Below are 20,192 nucleotides of genomic sequence, written 5' to 3' on the forward strand. Positions count from 1 at the left end.
CTATAAATTTCATTATCTCTTTGGAGTTTTTTAATATTTTTTCTGCCCAAAATGGTTGAATTTAGCAAAGTGTCCAGTGAAATAACACCAACACACATTTATAGAAGACTCTTTTATAAAAGTATCATGTTTTTAAAAATTTTGAGTAAAAATCTGAGTATTTCCATTTCTGAATTCTTCTAGCTCTAGAATGGTAGATGGAAAGGGAAATATGTAGTGAGAAGATCTTAATTCCTTTCCCCTTTAGGCTTGAGAAAGCATGTCAGAGATGCAACATATGTAGTCTTAAGCTGAAAATTTTAAATTATTCAAGGGGAATTAAGTGCCTACCTAGCTTGGGGAGTATTTGCTTTAATCTCTTTGATTGTTGGCTGTTATTTTGTAAAGTGATGACAGTGAATACCCTCCTTTCCTCCTGCCCTCTTCAGATTATAAATTCTTGATGAAAGCTGTTACTATACATAAGGGCAGAAACAGAGTGAACATCATTCCAGGGTTCTGTGGACTGCCAAATTGCAAATAATAGTAATGATTTTACCTTAATAAACTTAGTGTTGGTTTGGGGTTTTTTTCTGCTTAGCATGCACTACTTCAACTTTCTTCTTCATAAATGAAAATAAGCAGACTTTGTTTAGTCTACTGCCAGAAAGAAATTAAATCATTGTTAGACACTATTTTCCTGTTTTTACTCATTACAGGTTCAAAAATTATCTTTCTTAAAGCCAATTTCAAAATATTCTTCATTTTTATTGCTCTCTCTTTTTGCCACCTAGAGTCTGTCTCTTTTATGTTCCAGAAATGATTTATTTCTTTTATCTTTTCTTTTTTAGTGTTGTGTCCTTGTGAAGAATTAAAATGTCTTGTATAATTAAGATCTGCATGTAATACAAAGTAAAATTGATTTGCTAACAACAAAACTGTTTCTTTTAGTTTGGGTTACTGCAGCTGCTCTAATTGTTAAAGGCAAAATTATAAAAAAAGGGAAGAGAAGAGAAGACCATAATCTGTCTTATAGCTACCAGAATAGTAAGAGGGTTTAATTGCCTTGGTTGGCTGTATCACTAATGAGTACAGCTTCATTAAAAGTTCCATGGCTTGTCTAATTATAGCTGGAAACTTGCATTTCTCTCTTTTGCAGAGGAGTGCATTTCCTTGGTGCACTTCCCTGGTGAAAACCGCATGGCAGAGCCAAGGCTGCTGTGCTTGGGAATCCTCAGGAGGTCAGAGCACAAGTCCCATCCCTGTGACCCTGACATGGTGCACATTTCATACTGACTATGGCCAAACACACCCTCCACCCATTTTGATGAGCAAGACATTGCTCAACAGTGCACACTTTCTTGCACAGTTTGAAAGAGTTTCAGATTTGGGAATCAATTTTGGATTAAGGGAAGACTTAGTGTCTGCCTTAAAAGTTGGGGGTCTTTGGTTTTGGTTTTCTTTTCTTTTTCTCACTTTGTACTCATCCTCTGAAAAATGTCAGAATTTAGCAGGTCTAAACACATAAAATAATTCTTGGCTTTTGTCTTTTAACTCTTTTTGGATGAAGGAAATAGCAAATTTAGAAAAGATATAGCTTATCAAACTGTACAGATGTATTGCCCCAAAATAAACTGAAAATAAAAGTGAATATATTAGAAAGGAGACCTTAGTTTGCAGGGAGTAAGAAAGCAGAATCATCTAATCATCCCAAAACTAGTTTATCATTATACAGAACTAAGGAGGATAATTAAAACATGAATCCTTTTTGATCCTCTCTTAAAACATTGATTTCTTCCCCCATCCTCCCAAGGTCATTCTTTTTTTTCCTTCCATGTGACTAAGTGGACTTATGAAATGGATAGGGGACTTTTTTCCAAATGATAATTTTAGCAACAAGGTGTCTGGCATAGCTGCATTTATGAGGAAAAACAATGATATGGGTAAGATTTTGACAAAATCTCTAGTCAAATTGAGTATTTCCTGCCATTACTCCAGTTCCCCACATTCCCTGGAGTTGCCTGCCATCATCAGCAAGTATGTAAATCTGCCTTGACTAGCAGCTTCTAAAGCTGAGGCACTTCGAGGAAATGATATTGGGCATTATTGAGAATCTTAGAATGGGTTAAGAGAACCTTGAACTGTCTGTGTGCACCCGCTGTGTGCAGTGGCCAGGTGCTGTCACAGCCTTTGCCCACGATGGCAAAGCCTGCATACTCTTGAAACACTGAGTCCCATGGGATTAGGAGAGGGTGGTTCTCTGTGAGCAGCAATTCTCCTCATGTCCAGCTACTTCCATGGAGATGCCAAAGTTTGCAGGACTTTTCTATGTTCCTGGTGACTGAAGGTCTTGGGGGAGCCAGGAAGGGAGTTGTCAAGGAGGTGGGGCTGCGGGAAAGAGGGGCTGTTTAGCAGCAGATCCAGACTGATGATGAGTGAGACTGCAGAAGGGCAAGATGGTCAAGCCATGGATTTACCAGGAGCCTGGCATTTGTGCAATACGTCTATTGCTATTAAAAATTCAAATTCAGGATGTGGTCCACATCCTACTTCTCCTGTGCAGCCCAAGGTGCTGGCAATGACCATATCCAGTAGGAGATCCCAGGCTGTGCTTCCTCCTGTCTTGCAATACAGCTGTCTTTGATTCCATTACATTTTACTCCACAGCTAACTGTAGCCCCTGAGGGCTGCTTCACTCATCTCTGTGTTAAGATTCAGATTCATAAGCCTTTAAATTTGATAGATCATTTTCTTTTATGTTAAGTTAAAAGGGCTGTAAGGAACACCCAGTGATAATTTATTGAAAAGACTATTAACAATGAGGTTAATGACAGTGATACATCTCAGCTGTGATTCAACCTGGCAAAATAATTAGTACTTTCAGAAACACACATGGTCTTTTTTTTTCCGCACAAAAGAATTAAATACATAACTTTTATTGCAGTCTTGCGGGCTCATAGTTTTCTTTTAATCTTTAGCACAAATGTTAAGATTTTGTCATTTCAAAGTTTTATGTATGGATTCTCCACTCACAAGCTCTACTGGTAGTGACCAGCAGAGCTCTTATTCCTCCACTACAGCAGTGCTTCAGAGAGATTCCAAAAGGCTTCTTGCATTTCCTCTGGTATAACAAGCAACACAACAGAAGGCACAACTGTGTTAACCCTGCTTTTACAGCGAGTCCAACATCATCTTAACACCATGCTCCTCATATCAGTTGTTGCCAAACCAGGAAAAATATGTTTTTGCTTCAGAGGTTCAGAGGCACAATGGGCAAGGAGAGTTAATGGAATTAGTACTCATAATCACTTTTTCCTGTCATCCCAAGACATTTGTAGCTATAACTGAAGATGTTATTTGTAACCATTCCTGGCTTTGCTAAAGATCTCTTATACCTTTTCTTTGAAATTTAAGCTGCGCATTTTGGATTTAAGAGTATTTTGGTAAATTTGTTTTTGTCTAGTATGAGGTTTAAATTATATTTATGAAACAGTGCAACTAGTGTCCAGTTTGTAGTATGAATATGGCTTGAGTTCTTTTCTAGTGGGGGAAGACATGCAGAGGCAAAGGCAGCTGGCATTCAGTAATAAGTTTTATGATATATGAAGATCATATCCATATCTCATATTAAAAAGTGGAGTAAGTTAATTTTCCAAGCAAAATGCGTTTATGTATATAACACACTTCTGTATGATGAATGTATTAAATTCATCAAACCGTGAATTTTTGTTAAGGGATGTAGGATTTTCACTGTGTTTGAACATATCTTTTAGTTAGTTGTTTTGACATTAATAGTGACATGTTTAATAGGTAAGAGGTGCATCATTTGTGACAGTTTCATTGCAGATGAACTTTTGAAGAATTCATTTCTCCTTCCTTACACATGTTCACCCTCCCAAGCCATATGGTCTGTATTCCTCAAGATGTTTTACATTAGATCAGACAACTAAGTGCGTCAAAACTTGAGTTATCCCAGAAACAAGAGATAGGCTAGAGACTGAAGCACACAGCCAATTTTTTTTTCTCCTGAGAAGTTTTTGCCTCCTGATTACATCATGGCCTCAGCTAGTGTGGTAGATGCAAGTAATAAACTAATATTCCAGCAATAATTTACTGCATTGCAAAGTATCTCCTTATTACCTGGGAAGCATTCAGTTTCTGTTACCTACTGTAAATGCAGGATGCTGATCCCTGTGGAGTCTTGAATTGATAAGAAAGTTTAAGAACACAGAGAGGTTTTCCTCTTGTTGTTGCTGACATTGAGGTGAAATGAGTGTCCAAAAGTGAATTATTTTCAGTTTGGGGCCCCAGCCTGCACATAATACATTTTCTTAGACTTCTGAGGTTTCTATTTCAGTGCAGAGAGGGCCAACATGTACTTTTTTAGTATGTGAGGTACATCAGTGTAAAAAATCAAATGTAAGGAAGGTATCATCTCTGTATTTGGATGTCTTACCTTTCCTGCTTATACTTCATTTTATGTTGTTGCTGACTAAAATGGTGGAATGTTATCTGTGAATTCCATACTTTCGATATAAAAAATCTACAAATTTGCAATATCTACCAAGACCCTTAAAATGTAGGCTTTTTGTTCTAGAACTGTCCATTTCACGCTCTTTCCTTTGTGTGTGTCTGCAACGTTTCCATCAGCAACACTTCACCTTGTAAGTCTATGGCTGCAATCCACAGAAATGCCATGAGGCTGTTGCAAAATTTGGACATTCTTTGTGGCTGTCTCCAAGTACAACAATTTCTAACACATGCTCCAAGGCCAAATGGTTGGATTACTTAATTTTATATGTCAAGTATTCCTTGCTCCTCCCCAGAATAGTCTGACGTTTTAAAACCAGCCAAATGGTCAAGAATGACTTCACATTCCTTTTTCCATGCACAGGGGCAGAAGCGATTTGGCAAATACTTTGTGCAAGGGCCACCTTCTCGTTACCTGTTTCAGCTTTTAGACTCTTTAAGTCTCCCATTAGAGGTGAGATGAACTTTCGAGAACAATGCAGTTTCCCCCTCATGGCTACGTGCTGTGCACCCTCCCTGGCTCTCTATCAGCTGCCTGCTGTCCCTGCGTTCAGAGCCAGCTGCTTTGGCCTCAGCCTGGGCATCACTTGTGCACTCCCCCTGTTGTTTTGGAGCCCAGCTATCAGTGAGAGCGCTGGGTTTCTTCCTCTCTGCACACACAGGGGAGAAGAGAACAACCACAAGCATGGCTGGCATTCCAACAAGAGACTTTGTGAACGTTCTCATACCTACTTCTGCCTTGACATCTCTTGCTGACCCCTGCAGCAGAGAGGAGGTTGACCAATATGTGTAGGACTACAAGGAGCCTTCTGTTAGACCTGAAATTTCTGTATTAGCACAGGATAGCAACCGTTATCTCTTGATGTTTTTCATATTTATTCTGGTTTGCATCCACTGGGTGCAATCCCAACAAAATTATTATCCAACTTTTCCCTCCCAAAGCCTTTTACATTTCCCCCCACCTTATCTGGCCTTAACCACACTTGTCAGAGTAATGCCATCACTTGAAATACTCTTGGCTTAGAATGGTGATAATACAGACATCAGCAATCTTCCTGTGTGAACCAAAGCTTCCAACTGTCTCTTTCACAAGTTCTCCCTTGTACTGTTTAAAAGGACTGTGTGATTGCATTTTCACATCATAGGATTTCTAATTATATCTCCTTTATCATCTTGATACACTTACTGAGGTATATTTTCCTTAAGCAAGCTGCAGGAAGGTGTGTTCAATTAGTCACCACGAATGTATTTTATTAAAGAAGCCAGATCTTTCTGTAGTGAAGGGGGTTTGGGGTGGAAGGGACTCCACCTTAACATTCAAATGTTATTCCTCATCTTTTTCTGTTTTTTCCCCCAGAATACATCATACACAGGCAGTTCATTTTAAGTGCTGTATACAATACCTGTTATTCTTGCTTGCTTAACCTCAAGACAGAAAGAAATGACAAAAACTGTGCTGTTGAGTAAGACTAATCTCAGTTGCATGATCTCTTTAATGCCTATTTGTCTATTTTATGGCAGTGTGAAGGATTGTGTTTGGGGGGTGGGTTTGGTTGTTGGTTTTTTTTTTGTATTTTACTTTTAGTCCAGATGACTTCCAGCCTGTTATCAAACAATGATATTGTGTAGCTATTATGTTATAAGGCTTAATCTGATTTGATTGACAGTTTTACAACCACAGCAGGGAGTGATAAGACATATCCTTTGCGTGGGATTAGATGTTTATATTTTCTCAAAAAAGAATCCTTTATTGAGGATTTCTGTAAAACTTTAGGTGTTATGTTGTTGTTGCTGGTGCTTTTTGGGGATTTTGGGGGTGGTTGTTTGTTGTTTTGTTGTTTTTTTTCCTTATTGTAATTCTGTATCCTAATAGCAGTGACACAGTTAACACATTCTGGGACATGCTGTCCTTGATAGCAGTGGCTGTAACACCTGAACTGCAGGAGAGGTGGGTCTCCTGTCCTCCTGGATTGTTTGTTCAGATGGGAAACCCTACTGGAAATGCCCATGGGCTGCTGCCCACCCTGAATTTTCTCTCCTAGTATCTTAGTGCGGCGTCAGTGCCTGCTCATGGGTATGCAGAGAAATGGGGAGTCTTGTGCTGGAGAGCTTTCATTATTATAGAAAGGATTTGGCCACAGAATGCACCCAGACTGCTCCAGAATCTGGTAAAACGGATATAACCATTCAGATTCAAGTGTGAGCTTGGGTTTATGATTTTGATTTTTTTGCAGGATAAGAATCAAGGTAAGACTGCTGGTAGTGGAAAGGTGCAGATTTCAGGCAAAGACAGCAAAAAGGTAGCAGACTACCCAAGGATCCTGCTGGCAAAGTGCTTGCAGAGGAACCTGGGAGGAAACAGTGAGCCTACTTCTCTGAGAGACACAGAAGACAATACCCTCAGGTGGTATAAGCTGATGTTTTTCCATCAAAAAGGGTTCTGAGGATGAGTCAAGCACTGCCTGACAGAAAGATTACTTTTTAAAGGCCGTTCTGTGCAGAAGCAGATGGCTCGTTCCACTCCTGAAGCTTGCCTCGTGCAAGTGAGAAGGTCTAAATATGTCCTAAACTGCTGCTACTATTAAACTTCATAGATAATCCTTCCTACTTCTTGCAGACACTTCTGTCAAATTTAGATTAACATCTTTCCTTCAGCGTAGGTGAGGGCACTCCCGAATTGTACTGACAAGCAGAGCATTTTACATAACACACAGAACTCGGCAATTTTGTGTTTGTTTTCCTATCCAAGTGACTCTATATGACAATGTGTGAAGTATGTACAGATGGCAAGAACAGTTGTGTTATCAAGTTTGTTTCCTCTGCCAATGCTTACTGAAAAATAATTCCATCTAAAAGTATAAATAAACGATGAAATAAAGTATCTTTTCCTTCTACTGGCAGAATAGACACTTCAAAGCTTTTTTCCCAGAGCAGTTACACATGATTAAATGGGACAAGAAATCTTCTGAAGATGACTGTATTTCTCATTCATATACCTTTCAAAGTACATCATCTGTTTAGCCCCTAATTTTTTTTCATATTAGTTAGGTGTCCTGTTATATTTGTTGTTAGTTATTTGCATAGCCTGTAAGCTGATGGAGATACAAAAATCAGATGATTAATGAAGGGAGACTTCATTTCACTGCACATCTGGATCAAACCATGGGTTCTGAGGACATTTGGCATGCCAGAACCAGCTAGAAAACCTTGGTTTTTTGTAGTAATCCAGGAAATATTTTGGTTTTACACAGCTGAGAATGCATAGTTTGTACTGAAGAAACTGAAAAGCCCAGATGCAAGAGACTCTCCAAATTAGTTGAAAACCGTAACCTCTTTCCATCAAAAGCAAAAGGTTTGACTATGATTTGAGTTTTCTTTCTAATGAAAAATGAAATAGATATGTCAAGTAAAGAAATTTGATGATGCAGCCATATTGAAGAGTTTTCAAAAGAAAAAGGAAAATGAAAAAACATATGAGTCTAGAAGGTCAAAGCTATTAAATATTTTTCTTACAGAAAGAAAAGGAACAGCAAAAAGGAAAATAGCATTTTGGGATTCTTCTGTTTTTCCGAATACTTTTTATTCTTGAAAAGAAAATGCTATTTCTTGCATTTTTTAATGGTTGAGGAGTTGTCAGTACTGTAGCATAGGTATTGTTTGGGTGGAATTGTTTTTTGTTAGTATTTTCACATTCAAAGCATCACAGCTGAAAAATAATCTTTTCACAAAGATGAAGGTAGAGAATAAAAAAATATGTACAAAGAAGCAAGAAAAAGATTTTTTTTTGGTGTTGCAGTAAATGCATAAAACAAATTCTAAATTCCTTCATTTGTAGTACTGTTTGCTTTTACCTCCTTCAACTTACAAAATGTTCATTTTCTTTATATTCAAGATGATATTCATCAGGACTTTTGTGAATGCAATGAAACATTTCTTTTAAATTCTGTATATACTGGCAAGCACTGAAAAATTAATGGCTATTGCAAGGTATTGAATAGGAGAGATGAAAATTTTCAACTTCTGTGGTAATATTCAAGCGGGATTCAGTAAACATCTGCAGTATTTTTCAAGAAATTAATAAAATAAGAATATTTCATTTATTTAAAACATGATGAAAGTGAAACCTCTTTGTCCGATATAAGTAATTTAAAAAGATAAATAAGTGAAATAGAAATTGTTTCTTAACAATTAACATTGATATAATTGAAAAAAAATAGTCACTTAATCTAGGAGAGTGCATTGAGTTATTCATTGCTGGCTCCACTTTAACATATTTTATTTTTGACATTTGCATGTCTTTGACCTTTGGCCAGTTTAAATGCTTGAGATAAGATCCTTCCAGTCAGGTGATGCAATAAAAACAAAGATGCAGGATGTCATCCCCTTGTCAAGCCCTGAAGCCATCTCTAAGAGGTCAGTCATTCACTTCTAACTCCTGGTGGAAAATTCTCTCCCAAGATGTTTGCTGTCAGTGGAGGGATCAGGAGGTGCCTGAGGTGTGAGGGGATAGAGGTGACACGTGCACTGCTGCTCCAGCAGCAGACAGAGAATAGGGACAGCTCTGTGCACTAGGGAAACTTTCTTACCCTAGCAAATTTTATACAGGTTTCATGACTGATTTCCAGTTTAATCCCTGAGTGGGCTGCGTAGTGGGGGACCCTGCACTGCTGGCCAGGGTAGTCTGTCTGCAGAGGGAACCCTGTAGTGAACCTTCTTGCTGTCAGCAGAGAATTGGGTCCTTTAGAACAAATTTAAGAGCATTCAGGATGGTATAGCATGTACTGTTCAAATGTGGATTCTGATTTCCCTTAGCTCTCAGAGTAACATTAAATAAATGTATTTCCTTTGTAACTTTTAACTACTACAATATTTAAATTTTGATCTTGCACTCTTTCTGATAGTTACACATGCCTGAAAGATACTTAAGTAGTGTAAATCAAGTGAATATCTTTGGAGAAAATCTCTGTCTGAAATATTAATTCTACAAGTCAGAAATTGGAAGAGAGAGAATCCAAGATGACTGGTACGAAGCAGAGCTTTCCTTTCCTTGTGTACAGGTACATTCCAGGAGAAGGAGTTCCAATTCTAGTTAAAACCACCAGTGGCAATAATTTGAAAAGCTGTTAATGATAATGAGTTTCCTGGCAATTGCCCATTATTCCCCTTACATATAGATACAGTAAGGTTGTGTTAGTTTCATCTCCTAGAGGGAGAAAAACCCCACTGATCCAACAAACATCAGGGACTATAAGTAGGGAATACTGGTGTTTGATCTTTAATAAGAATTGTATAAAGATCTTCATGTTTGAGACAAAGTGAAATTGTGAGACTGCCTACAGGGATTGTGTTTTCTTTTACAATGAGTAGCTCATAGGAAACAGCTACTAAATTAAGTCAAACAAGGGCCATTTTCCCAGAATGTACAAATATGCACACAGACCTGGTATCTCTCCCCTGCAGTAGGGACCAGTGTGTGTTTTCCGTTGCTTTTCATGAAAGAGTAAACTGATCCCTTCTTCCTACGGATTGTTCTAAATACCTCCTTTGATCTAGTGAGTAACCATGCACTCTATAACACTTGAGTGGATTTTTGCAATTGCTTGGAATTTAACTAACCTGTTTTTGTCCAGTGGGAATTAGAAGACTGACTTTTAAGGCAGCAGAGCTAAGTCGCCACTGGAAGCTTTTGATATTTCTAATTTATATTCTTATATTTTATAGCTAAAAATAGGATGTGAATCATGAGTGTACGTAACGTGCATGTACTGGAGTTGATTTGCAAGGTTTAGTATCTCTGCAAAGAACTACAAACAGTGAAAATAGGATTTGTAATCCAAGGTGCCCAGCTTTTACCACAGAAAAAACACCAAAAAGCAATTTGTTTGTGCTAACAAACAAATCAGTGCAGAAAATGTGAAATGGCTTATGAATTCAAACTCCTAGATTTGCCCCTCTCCAGGCTAATTTTCTCCCTATGTGAAAACAGAAATGACGTTTTTTAGAGGTCATGGAAATATTCCATCCAGTTCTATTTTGAGGTGGTTTTTTTTATTTCCCAACATCACTGTTGATATATTCTACTCACTTTTTGTCCTCTCATAAGGAGAGATGAGCTTTACAGCTAGTTCTTAGCTGTTCTTAGCCCAAACTGAAGCAACTTGATTATATTTTAAGAGGTTTTAAGTGGAAAAATCCCTTATTTTTGATGGAATTTCTGTTCTTTGCCTCGTACGAACTTGAGGTCCCACACTTATGATAATACTGGAGACCTCCTGAGGTTTCTTCCAGCCTGTGTTAACCTGGGATTTTTAAGTCCTACCTATATAAAACACAAACATAAATAAATTTACTAATGTAATGGAAATTTTCATACTTGTGGGGGAAAAAATTAAAGAAAATATTTACTGAACATTACATTTAGTGTGAGTTCTGAGTTTGCACTTTAGAAAGGTGAGAAGAATGTAGTTACCAAACCACAGACAAGAAGTCAAGCTGATAATGCTTTTCTAGATTCTGCACTTGCTTGTTAGATTATACTCCTAGGTTTATAGAAAACACACACTAATGGGATTTTTGTTCCATTTTTTTCTGTAATTGATGATAAAGGATAAAGAATTTCAGATATGTTTTCATGTTATTCATGTGTTTTCCATTATGATATATTTGTGTTTAAACTTTTGATATATGCTAGTATTTAAACATTATTCTTTGCCTAGATGTAATAAAGAGGAAGGTAAGTCATTACAGCAGAGTAATTTTGACAAATAGCTTAAAAGACAGTTAAATAAGCAGCAAAATAATTAAATTTGCTATGTAAGCTTTATAATATGGAGGAAAATGTAAATTCTTCCAAAGTTAAACAACAAATTCTACTATAATGCAAAAGACTTACTTTTTGCTCAAATTAGAAAATTAATCTTGATGAAGAGTCAAAAATTCCATATATGTAAATGGATATCGTGAGACATATATGTAAATGGATACATTTACATATGTATATATAAATATGTTAATATAAAATAGAAATGGTTGAAGAACTGCTTGTTATACAAACTTGTGGTAATGAAATCAAAATGTTATATGCATTGTAACACAATTCCCTTCTAGCAGGATAAGCAGACTCCTAAAACAACCTTGTTCAGTCAGTTGGTCAATATGCTTGTATTTTCTTTAGAAAAAACCAAATAAACAGTTTGGTGTGTGCTCGGAAATGGAATAGCTAAAAATAATTGAAAGTGCTTCATACCTGTGGGTGTATTCTCCCTACAGGAGTTCTTACTTAAACTACTTTCTATTTGGTATTTCCTCCTTTGGCAGCATACTCTGAAATGTCCCTTGTCCCTCCAGACCACTGTGCTGTAATTCACTGTGTCACTGCCTGTCCTCGTTTTCCTGGGAAGAGGCAGGTTGGGCACCTTTGTCTGGGGGCAGGGCAGTGCAGCTGCAGTGGGCTCAGGGCTGGCTGTGTCCCAGCCCCACAGCAGCCTGGCTGGGGCTGCCCCAGGGCGGGGTGCGGGGACAGCTTTGGCCTGGCCCTTCTGAGGGCTGGTAGAGGGAGTCCCTCGTTATGGCACCAGCTGCAACATTGAGTATTATTGTCCTGGTTGAGGCAGAAAGCTGGCACCCCTGTGCCAGTGTGTGAGGCGAGGGCACCAGCTGTCTAGGGCAATAAAAGTTTTCCAAACAAATTTCATGTGGCTATTTTAGAGGTTAAGGACATTCTGACATAGGTGATATTTTTTTCTGTGCAATTCCATCTGTGCAGATAGATAAATAGATGTAAATAATAAAAAATATTATTAAATAAAACTATTTATTATATTAATGTATTATAAAGTGTATTAGTTTAGCATCTTGAAACAGCTATACATAAGCAATGCAGGAAGGAAACCTAGGCTATTTGCTAGAGAGAAAGAACCTTTCTTAGGGTAACCATTTTAGTTTACCTTAGTTGTTATTGTTAATTGCTTGAAAATGTCTTGGCATCATGTGTTGAGCATTGTGCCATATTTTAATCTCTTCCTTGCTTCATTTTTATCTTTAAAAAAAAATCTCTTATCATTTAAAAAAAAAAAATTGTCAGTTTCTATTGAACTGGTCAGGAGCTATAGAAGACTGCTTCTGCATTAACTCTGTAATGATGTGACATCTTGGTATGATGCACATTAAACTTAAAAAATGATGTTTAATATAGATTAAATAGCTTGTGGAAGGTTAAATAAAATACAGCTAGGAAAAACAAAAGTGGTGGGGGTTTGTCTTAAAGAAAAACTGAAACGAAATCCTGTCTAAATTATGGATGTATGAATTGATGAATCCCTTAAAATGTCCTCCTATTCACCATTATATTGTTTTAGTTAGGGGAGATGCAGATAACACTGCAAAGCAAGGATAATTACTTGAGATTAAACGCTTGCACCAGAGAATTGAAACAAAGGCTGATTTACCAGATCGAACCCACCAGCCTGCGTTGTAGAAAACAATGCAATCCTCTGTCTTTGTCTTACAGCTCGCTTTTCTTTCAAGCAGACTATTCTTTCTCACAGCCTTTCAATTCTAATCACATCTATTTTCCATTTCTCCCTTTTCATGTGCTCTTTCTGAGAAAACTGACAATAAATGATCTGAATTTACCCCAGCCCTTGTCTTGTCTTCCCTTCCCCCTCACAACTCTGCCTTTTATCTCTTGGCACTGGATGTAGAAGTTTCTTGCCTGCACAGTGTCTGATCTTATCCTCACCAATACCCCAGTGACCTTCACTTAATTCTTCTCCAGATCTCTCCTGTGTCCCTGACTTTCCCTCCATTATCATTCTTCTGAAGCTCTCTGGTTTTTTTATTCTTTTGCCACTATCAGTGCAATGAGGATGCTATTCAGTAAAAACTCATGGCACATGCAAGTATCCAAAATTCATCTTTTATTACTAAGCTTCTCCAACATTCCCATTACCATTTGTCTGGAGATAGTGAAGTCAGTTCTTGTGTCTTGATTTAACTGAAACTTCTGAAGAGAACTAGTTACAAAGTTTCATTCATGCAGATTCAACTGGTTTTCTGGCTGCTTTTGTCCTTTTACGTACCACCTTCGGCCGAGCTGTCTCAGAGGACAAAGTCACCTGCTTTCCTTACCTGGGTTGTTGGCAGACCCACTATTGCATGTTTTTGCATCTGCCCATATGCAGTCAGTGTTCATTCAGTACAGTCACCCAGGACTCTTCTTCGTTACCATCAGATTATCATTTACATTATTTCCTTTTTGGTTGATAAGAAACCCTTGCTGTGTGTTGGATTTTTAGGCCACATCATGCATATCATCCTTCATCTTTTCTGATTTGCCATATCCAGGCCCTCTACATGTTTCATCTCCATTGCCAAAACCAATCTACTGCATCTGTCTATGGGTGTGGAAAATACCGAATTCTTTGCTTTCAGTGACACTTTCCTCTACAAAGATTTTTCTCCTGTCTTGTTCCAGCCAGCTCCTGTTAGCCCCTCTCTGTGGAAACATTTCCTCTCAAGAAACATCATTTTCCACAGTGTCACCATGTGCCTTCTCAGCTGTTTTTGAGCTATCAACTCTTGCTTTGTTAGCCCAGGTTATTAGCTTTCATTCCTTGTTAAAACTCACAAGCACATGTTTTTCCTCTTTCATCTTCACAAACACATGTTTTCATCCTTATATTCTTGGAATATTAATATGCAGTATACCTCATTAATTCCTTTCAGATACTACTGTAAAGCTACGTGTTTTTACTGTCCTGGTTAAAATATTTGACAGTGCTAAATGCAGAAGTGTGCCAAGGCTGCTTCTTGTCACTAACCAGTTTTTGTCTTTGTGGGTTTTTTTCAGTTTTTTTTTAAGCTGGACTGAAAGCTGTTTAAACCAGATCTCAATTTTTTTCTTATGAACTGATTAACAGCAGAAGTTTGTGGGTTTTTTTGCACTTGGAAAGCGAACTCTTTGTAGTAGAATTCTTTTCAATCCTCTTGCAAGATCACCATCTCCTTCCCCCCGCCTCCCCCCCCCTCACTTTTTCCTTATAAGCAAGAGCTTAACTTTCATATCTACATTTCTCATTAAGACCTGACTGTTCCCATGAGATTCTCAGAATCTCTCTATTTCTGATAGATTAGAAATCTAGCAGATGCAATTATAAAGCAGATGATAATAAACTGTTTGATGTCAAAGCCTTTGAAATTGTTTTATTTCCAGCCATCCTTACATTTAGTTTTTATTCCCTTTTTCTAAAGTGCATTTTCTTGAAGTAAGGATATTTTCTTGTCACTGTAAGGCAGATACCCAGAAGTTGAACATAATGTGTTTATCTTTCTCTGAGTTTCAGCAGGCTGTCAGTTTAAAAAAAATCAAATTTGAAGTCTGTAATTTCTCAGAGGTCTTTAATTTTGTTTTTAGCAGTCTGCTTCATTTCTAATTTCCATTATTATTTCCCTCTGGTGATGCCTCCACAGACCTACGAAGGCAGGATCTGAGATGAGTTGAATATGGAAGATCGCCAGTGCCTTTGGAAAAACAAGCATAATTCTCTCTCCAACAGCCCCAAACAAATTGTAACATGCTGTTTAGGTATGATTACGTATAGCATCACAATATTTCTGTGTGAAAGAAAGCAGCTAAAAAAGAACTATAAGCAGTTTGGATTAATCATAGTACAGTTTTTATGTCTGTAAAGACATATGCCAGTTTTCTGCTGTCTCTTAGGCCTCATTTCTTGTATGTTTTAAGAAGTTAGTACTGTATACCATATCCTAGAAAGAGACGTATGGCTGGTTGCTTTATTCTAGTTATCTGAAGTTAATTTTTCTCTCTTTATGAGGAGAAAAAGCCCTGATGCCTTGTCTTCAACAAAGAGGGTTTGTAACCTTGGAATTGTAAAGAGTTCATTCCAGCATAAACCGATACTGAAAGACAGCCCACAGGATGAAGTTTCAGGATTATTTTTTTTTACCACTGAGGTTTCAGAATATACAATATCCGTGCTTTGGTTTTAATGGAGAAAGAGAACACTCTGGTAAAATTATAACAAAAAGTCCATTATTTCCTTGCACCCTCAGAGGGCACATTCAACTGCTAGCTGGTCTTGAAGCCACCAATTTGGATGCTTCCCCAAAAGAATTTGCTAGGTCCAGCAGCCAGGGTTGCACACATCCCAGCTTGCACTACAGTCTGGGCCTCATGTCTCCATTCTCATGGCTCTGCATTTTCAGCTATTGGGTAAAAGAGGGAGAAAAAAAAGGTCTATACAAGAACCTCACTTAAAAATGGTTCCAGACTGTGTAAGGATGCTGTATTTTTGCTCCTTGATCTTGGGCCAAAAATCAATGAAAGCATCAGAATATCCTAACTATGTTTATTTTGCCCCAGATATCAACTGGCTTTTCTCTTAGGCTGCACATGTGGTGAGTTCAGTCCCATATCCTACAGCTTGTGTTCAGCTTAGAAGATTATTAATTCAGTTTCAGAAAGGTTTTTGTGCCCAAAATCTGCCATCTGCTGCATGTCTATGAGCCTAATGAAGATTAAACCTCTGCCCCCAAACTTTGCCTTACCTGAGGCATGTACACTTAGGGCACGACAGCCGTGATGACAGCCCTGACAGTTGGGCAAAGTGCTGTATATGGAGCATGTAATTAACAGGTGTGACTTTACCAAAACCCAAAGCATGTATGAGTGAAGTGCTTTCACTCTTGCAGAGACTGCTGTAATAGATAGCTTCAAGTCAGGTGCAGAGAACCCAGTCCAGTGCTCTGTCTGCAGAGCAGTTTTTCCAAGCCAGCTCAAAGATATGGCCATATGAGGAGTCAGTGCTTTGCAATGCCTTGTCAGGGAAAAGTTCTCAGAATATGCATGTACTAACAAAGATGTCAAGTTTAGAAGAAAGACTTTGTGTAGCCCATGATCTGAAGGAGTTAAATACATATGAATAGAAATCAGGTAGGGATCGTTTTCTAACATTTTTTAGATCCACAAGACCTCTTGGAATATCTCACAATCTAGATAAAGGCTTAGAGCAGTGCAAAAGTATGTAAAGTATGTTTCTTGCCGAAATTGTCTTAAATGTACTTTCCAAAAGTAGGTTGTTGTCCAGTTTGTGGCTATGAAACTTGCTTTTTTGTGGGCTTATTAGGAATTTTAATTTGCATGTATGTGTTATTTGATCCATAGAACAATATCTCAAATACCAATTATGTGAAATAAACTAATTTATATTTTTTATTCCTGGCTTAAAAAATGTTCCCTCATTCACCTTTCCCTCAAGATGTGACGTTAATTAATTCTATAGAGGCCTGTCATATCAGTTTCATTTTAAATGAGGTGTATATAATTTCTTTAATGGGGAAAAAACTGTTACTTGTGAAAATTATGTTTAATGTAAGTTGGCTGAGCTGCACATTGAATGAATTAACATATCCATTAAAATCTACTCTAAGTGCAAGATTTACTTTTGGGTGATTTCATTGACCTAAGAGGATTTTATGTCTAATTTGGCTTCTCTGAGGTTTTGACACTATTGCCTGAGCTCTTAAAATATGAAAAGTAGGCTGGACTTCTGATACCCCTTTTAATTAAATTCAGCAACATCCACGGTACGATGAGACTGTTAATACAGGCCCAGAACATGAAGGCCTGGGGCTGTATCTCCAGCAACTCAATCTGCAGCCTTTTTTCTGTTCACTGGGGACACGGCCCTTTCCTCTCAAAGGATTTGGCTTCAAGAGCTCTGGCTTCTGGTGCTGTCTGGGCCACCACAGACAGTTAACTCTTCTGCAGTTCCTATTTATATAGATTTTGCCACAGCCAAATGCTAAAATATCAACATCTGTTATCACTTCTGGTTACTCATGATTTTGACCTCTCCTTTTGGGAACCAAAAGATTCAGTTGATTTGGGATTTTGTTGAAACAACTCTATGCTTAGAGTGAAAAATACATTAAAACATTGGAGACACATTTTCTTTAATAGATCCTGAAGGCATCAGCTTGCTTGTTTATTTATGTGCCCCTTGAAAGGCATAGTGGCCTGATTCAGAAGGATGAGGAGGAGGCAGACAGACACACAATGTTCTCTGCCCTGCCTTGCCACTGAGTGTATTACAGTGCATCAGGATAAGTGAGCAGGATGTGAGTCTTTGCATGTTTTGTATTGGGAGCAGAGCTATACTTCGGAATATATTCTGAAGTTCCTGGTAAGCCAACTTAAAGTATTCCATGTGCAAAATATGTATGAAATAGTTGTACACACCCCTGTGTTTCACTGGTCCATCCTCCAGCTCTCCTCACCTGGTGGAACTCAGCTGCTGCCTGTGTTGGATACAAGCAAAATAGTTTTCTGCACTGGTGTCATTTGCAAATGCTGAGCACTTGCCTAAAGGAGATGGGAGCTTTTGAAAGACACCCAAAAGAAAACAGTAAGGCCACAACAGAGTTCAACCAAGCCAACAGGCTTTTCCAGCCTCATGCTGATGGTACCAGTTGCTAACATATACCAGATGATGGCATAGCTGTGGAGACTTTAAAAAGAACAATAAACTGTCTAGTATTTTTATAATCAGGTCTGTAAGAAGCAGCATGTTGTTGTGTTGTAGCACAAAGAGAGATTTCAGCTGCTTGTTAGGTAGATGCTGCTCTTTTACACACAACCCCAACAGAGTGAAGTATGCCCTTTTCCAAAGGCTTGTGCTCAGATGAAATTCTGAGGTTTGTGTGAAAATCCTTTAATTGGCCGGGTCTTTTGGTTACTAGCAGTTCAAGCCAGAAACTTTTACATTTGACAGTTCAGGTATGAAGTTTTTGGAGTAGATGAAACTTCATTTCAAACGCAGTCTAGCATTTTTTTTCATTCAGAATATGTTGGAATTGACAAATGGTGCTTATATTTGAATAACAACTATCCTAAAAAGCTTTTTCTTCAAATGAGGCCAAACTTTTCAACTGTTTCTTTTTCTTACATAACTCTTGGCTTTGGTTGGTTATTTTTCTTTTACTGTGGCTGTACCTATTTATGACTGGATATGTTCTGAAGAAATAAGTGGTCAAATATCTTGTTTTCTGGTGTGGTCTTATTCAGTGAAAGACATAGTGGTTGTAGTATGACTATCAAATTTAAGTCCCTGGACTGTTTCTCAGAGAACTTTCTGGTATATAGATTCTTTTTCACTGGGGAGGAAATATAATAGGAATGCTTTTTTCTCATTCCTAGAAGTTAGATGAAGTATTTTGAAATTAAGATTTTTTTATTACACTTGTGTTGTGGCATTAATGGTGAAAAATGAGGGGAAAAGTCTCTTCTTTATCCCTTTAAATTATCAGAAGTCCCTTTAAAAGTCCCTTTAAATTATCAGAAGAATCATCCATCTTATGGCAAAATAATTTCCTTTCCCAGGTGCATATAAGAAACCCATGTAATTTTATTATATTACTTTTATTTTACCCTTGTTAAGTTCTGATAATGTGGTTTCCATATTTATTCAAATACTGAATAATGCTTATTGACTGGTAAATTTTATTCTGCTCCCCTGCAGTATTTCTAAGGATGAAATGGAGTGGTGAAATTTGGATTCAGCCTTGCTTAACGCTCATATTTTTGCTCATGTCTTTGCTCATATTTTTCAATGCGAGTTTCTGGTTTAATTGTTTTCCTTAGTAAGGTATTATTTAAATTCTTATTTTAAAAGTGATAGGTAGAATGTGTTCTTTTTGTTACCAACTTTATGGACAGGAAATGCAGTAGCTCTGGAGTAGAACATAGCTGTAGTTCTATGTATAGCCCTACACTGAAATTGTTTTCAAAACAGGTTTTTTGAAAACACTGAAAGATACACTAATTGAAATAGTGTTTCTGAGAGTTTTAGATAAACAGATCAGTTTACTGATTCCAATTAAATCTACATCTGTCCACACATGGGATTGTATCTATACTAATTTTAAAAGTTCTATCATATAAGGAGCTGCTCGATTCAAATGCACACATAAAATTTAAAATCTGTGTTTGTTTACTCTTCTGTTACAAATCATATTATGATTATGACACATTTGATGTTACTCAGGTAAAGCCTAATTGAATTTTTTTTGAGAAGTTCTTTCTGCATTTTTCGTGGTGGCTAGGTACGTAAAAGATGGTATTGGGTATTTTTTTGCAGTGCTGATACCTTTTATGCAGCAATGAGTTGTAAATCAGTTTTTCAGTGTTTCATCAATTGTCTTCTAATTTTAAATGAGAGATTAAAAGAAGAACCTATATAAAAAACCCATGAAATTGGGATTTACTTAGTTTTACAGTTTGGGAGAGTATCTGTGATGCTCGTGTGCATGGTTTCCAATACAGAATGGATTTAGGATTGATCTTGTTTACTATTTCAGAGTAATAACATTGCTTCTTGTAGAAAAATAAGTAGAGCAATTAATCATCTGAGACAAGGTAGGGCTACCCCATCACCCATATGTCATCTATGGGTTGTTCTAAAATGAATTTAAAGTACTGTCATATGGCCCATAAATTTAGTGGTAAAATTATTGAGAAGTGGGGAATTACTGAACAAACAATTTTAAAGAGCAGTGACTATCTTCTGTACTCTTACTGATCCTGAAAGCAGAAGGGTCTCTCTTCAGTATTGATCCTTTCTCCCTACAGTGAGGGTAGTCGAGCTGCCTTTGCTGCTACAAAA

The 20,192-nt window shown here is 37.5% G+C and overlaps 1 long non-coding RNA gene across 14 annotated transcripts in view; it reads left to right on the forward strand.

The window, feature by feature from the left end:
- Positions 1-20,192, forward strand: part of LOC125330595 — a 473,930-nt gene that overhangs the window by 282,396 nt on the left and 171,342 nt on the right. The window lies entirely within an intron of this gene.

Source organism: Corvus hawaiiensis, chromosome 10, assembly GCF_020740725.1.
Source record: "Corvus hawaiiensis isolate bCorHaw1 chromosome 10, bCorHaw1.pri.cur, whole genome shotgun sequence".
NCBI classification, from domain to species: Eukaryota; Metazoa; Chordata; class Aves; order Passeriformes; family Corvidae; genus Corvus; species Corvus hawaiiensis.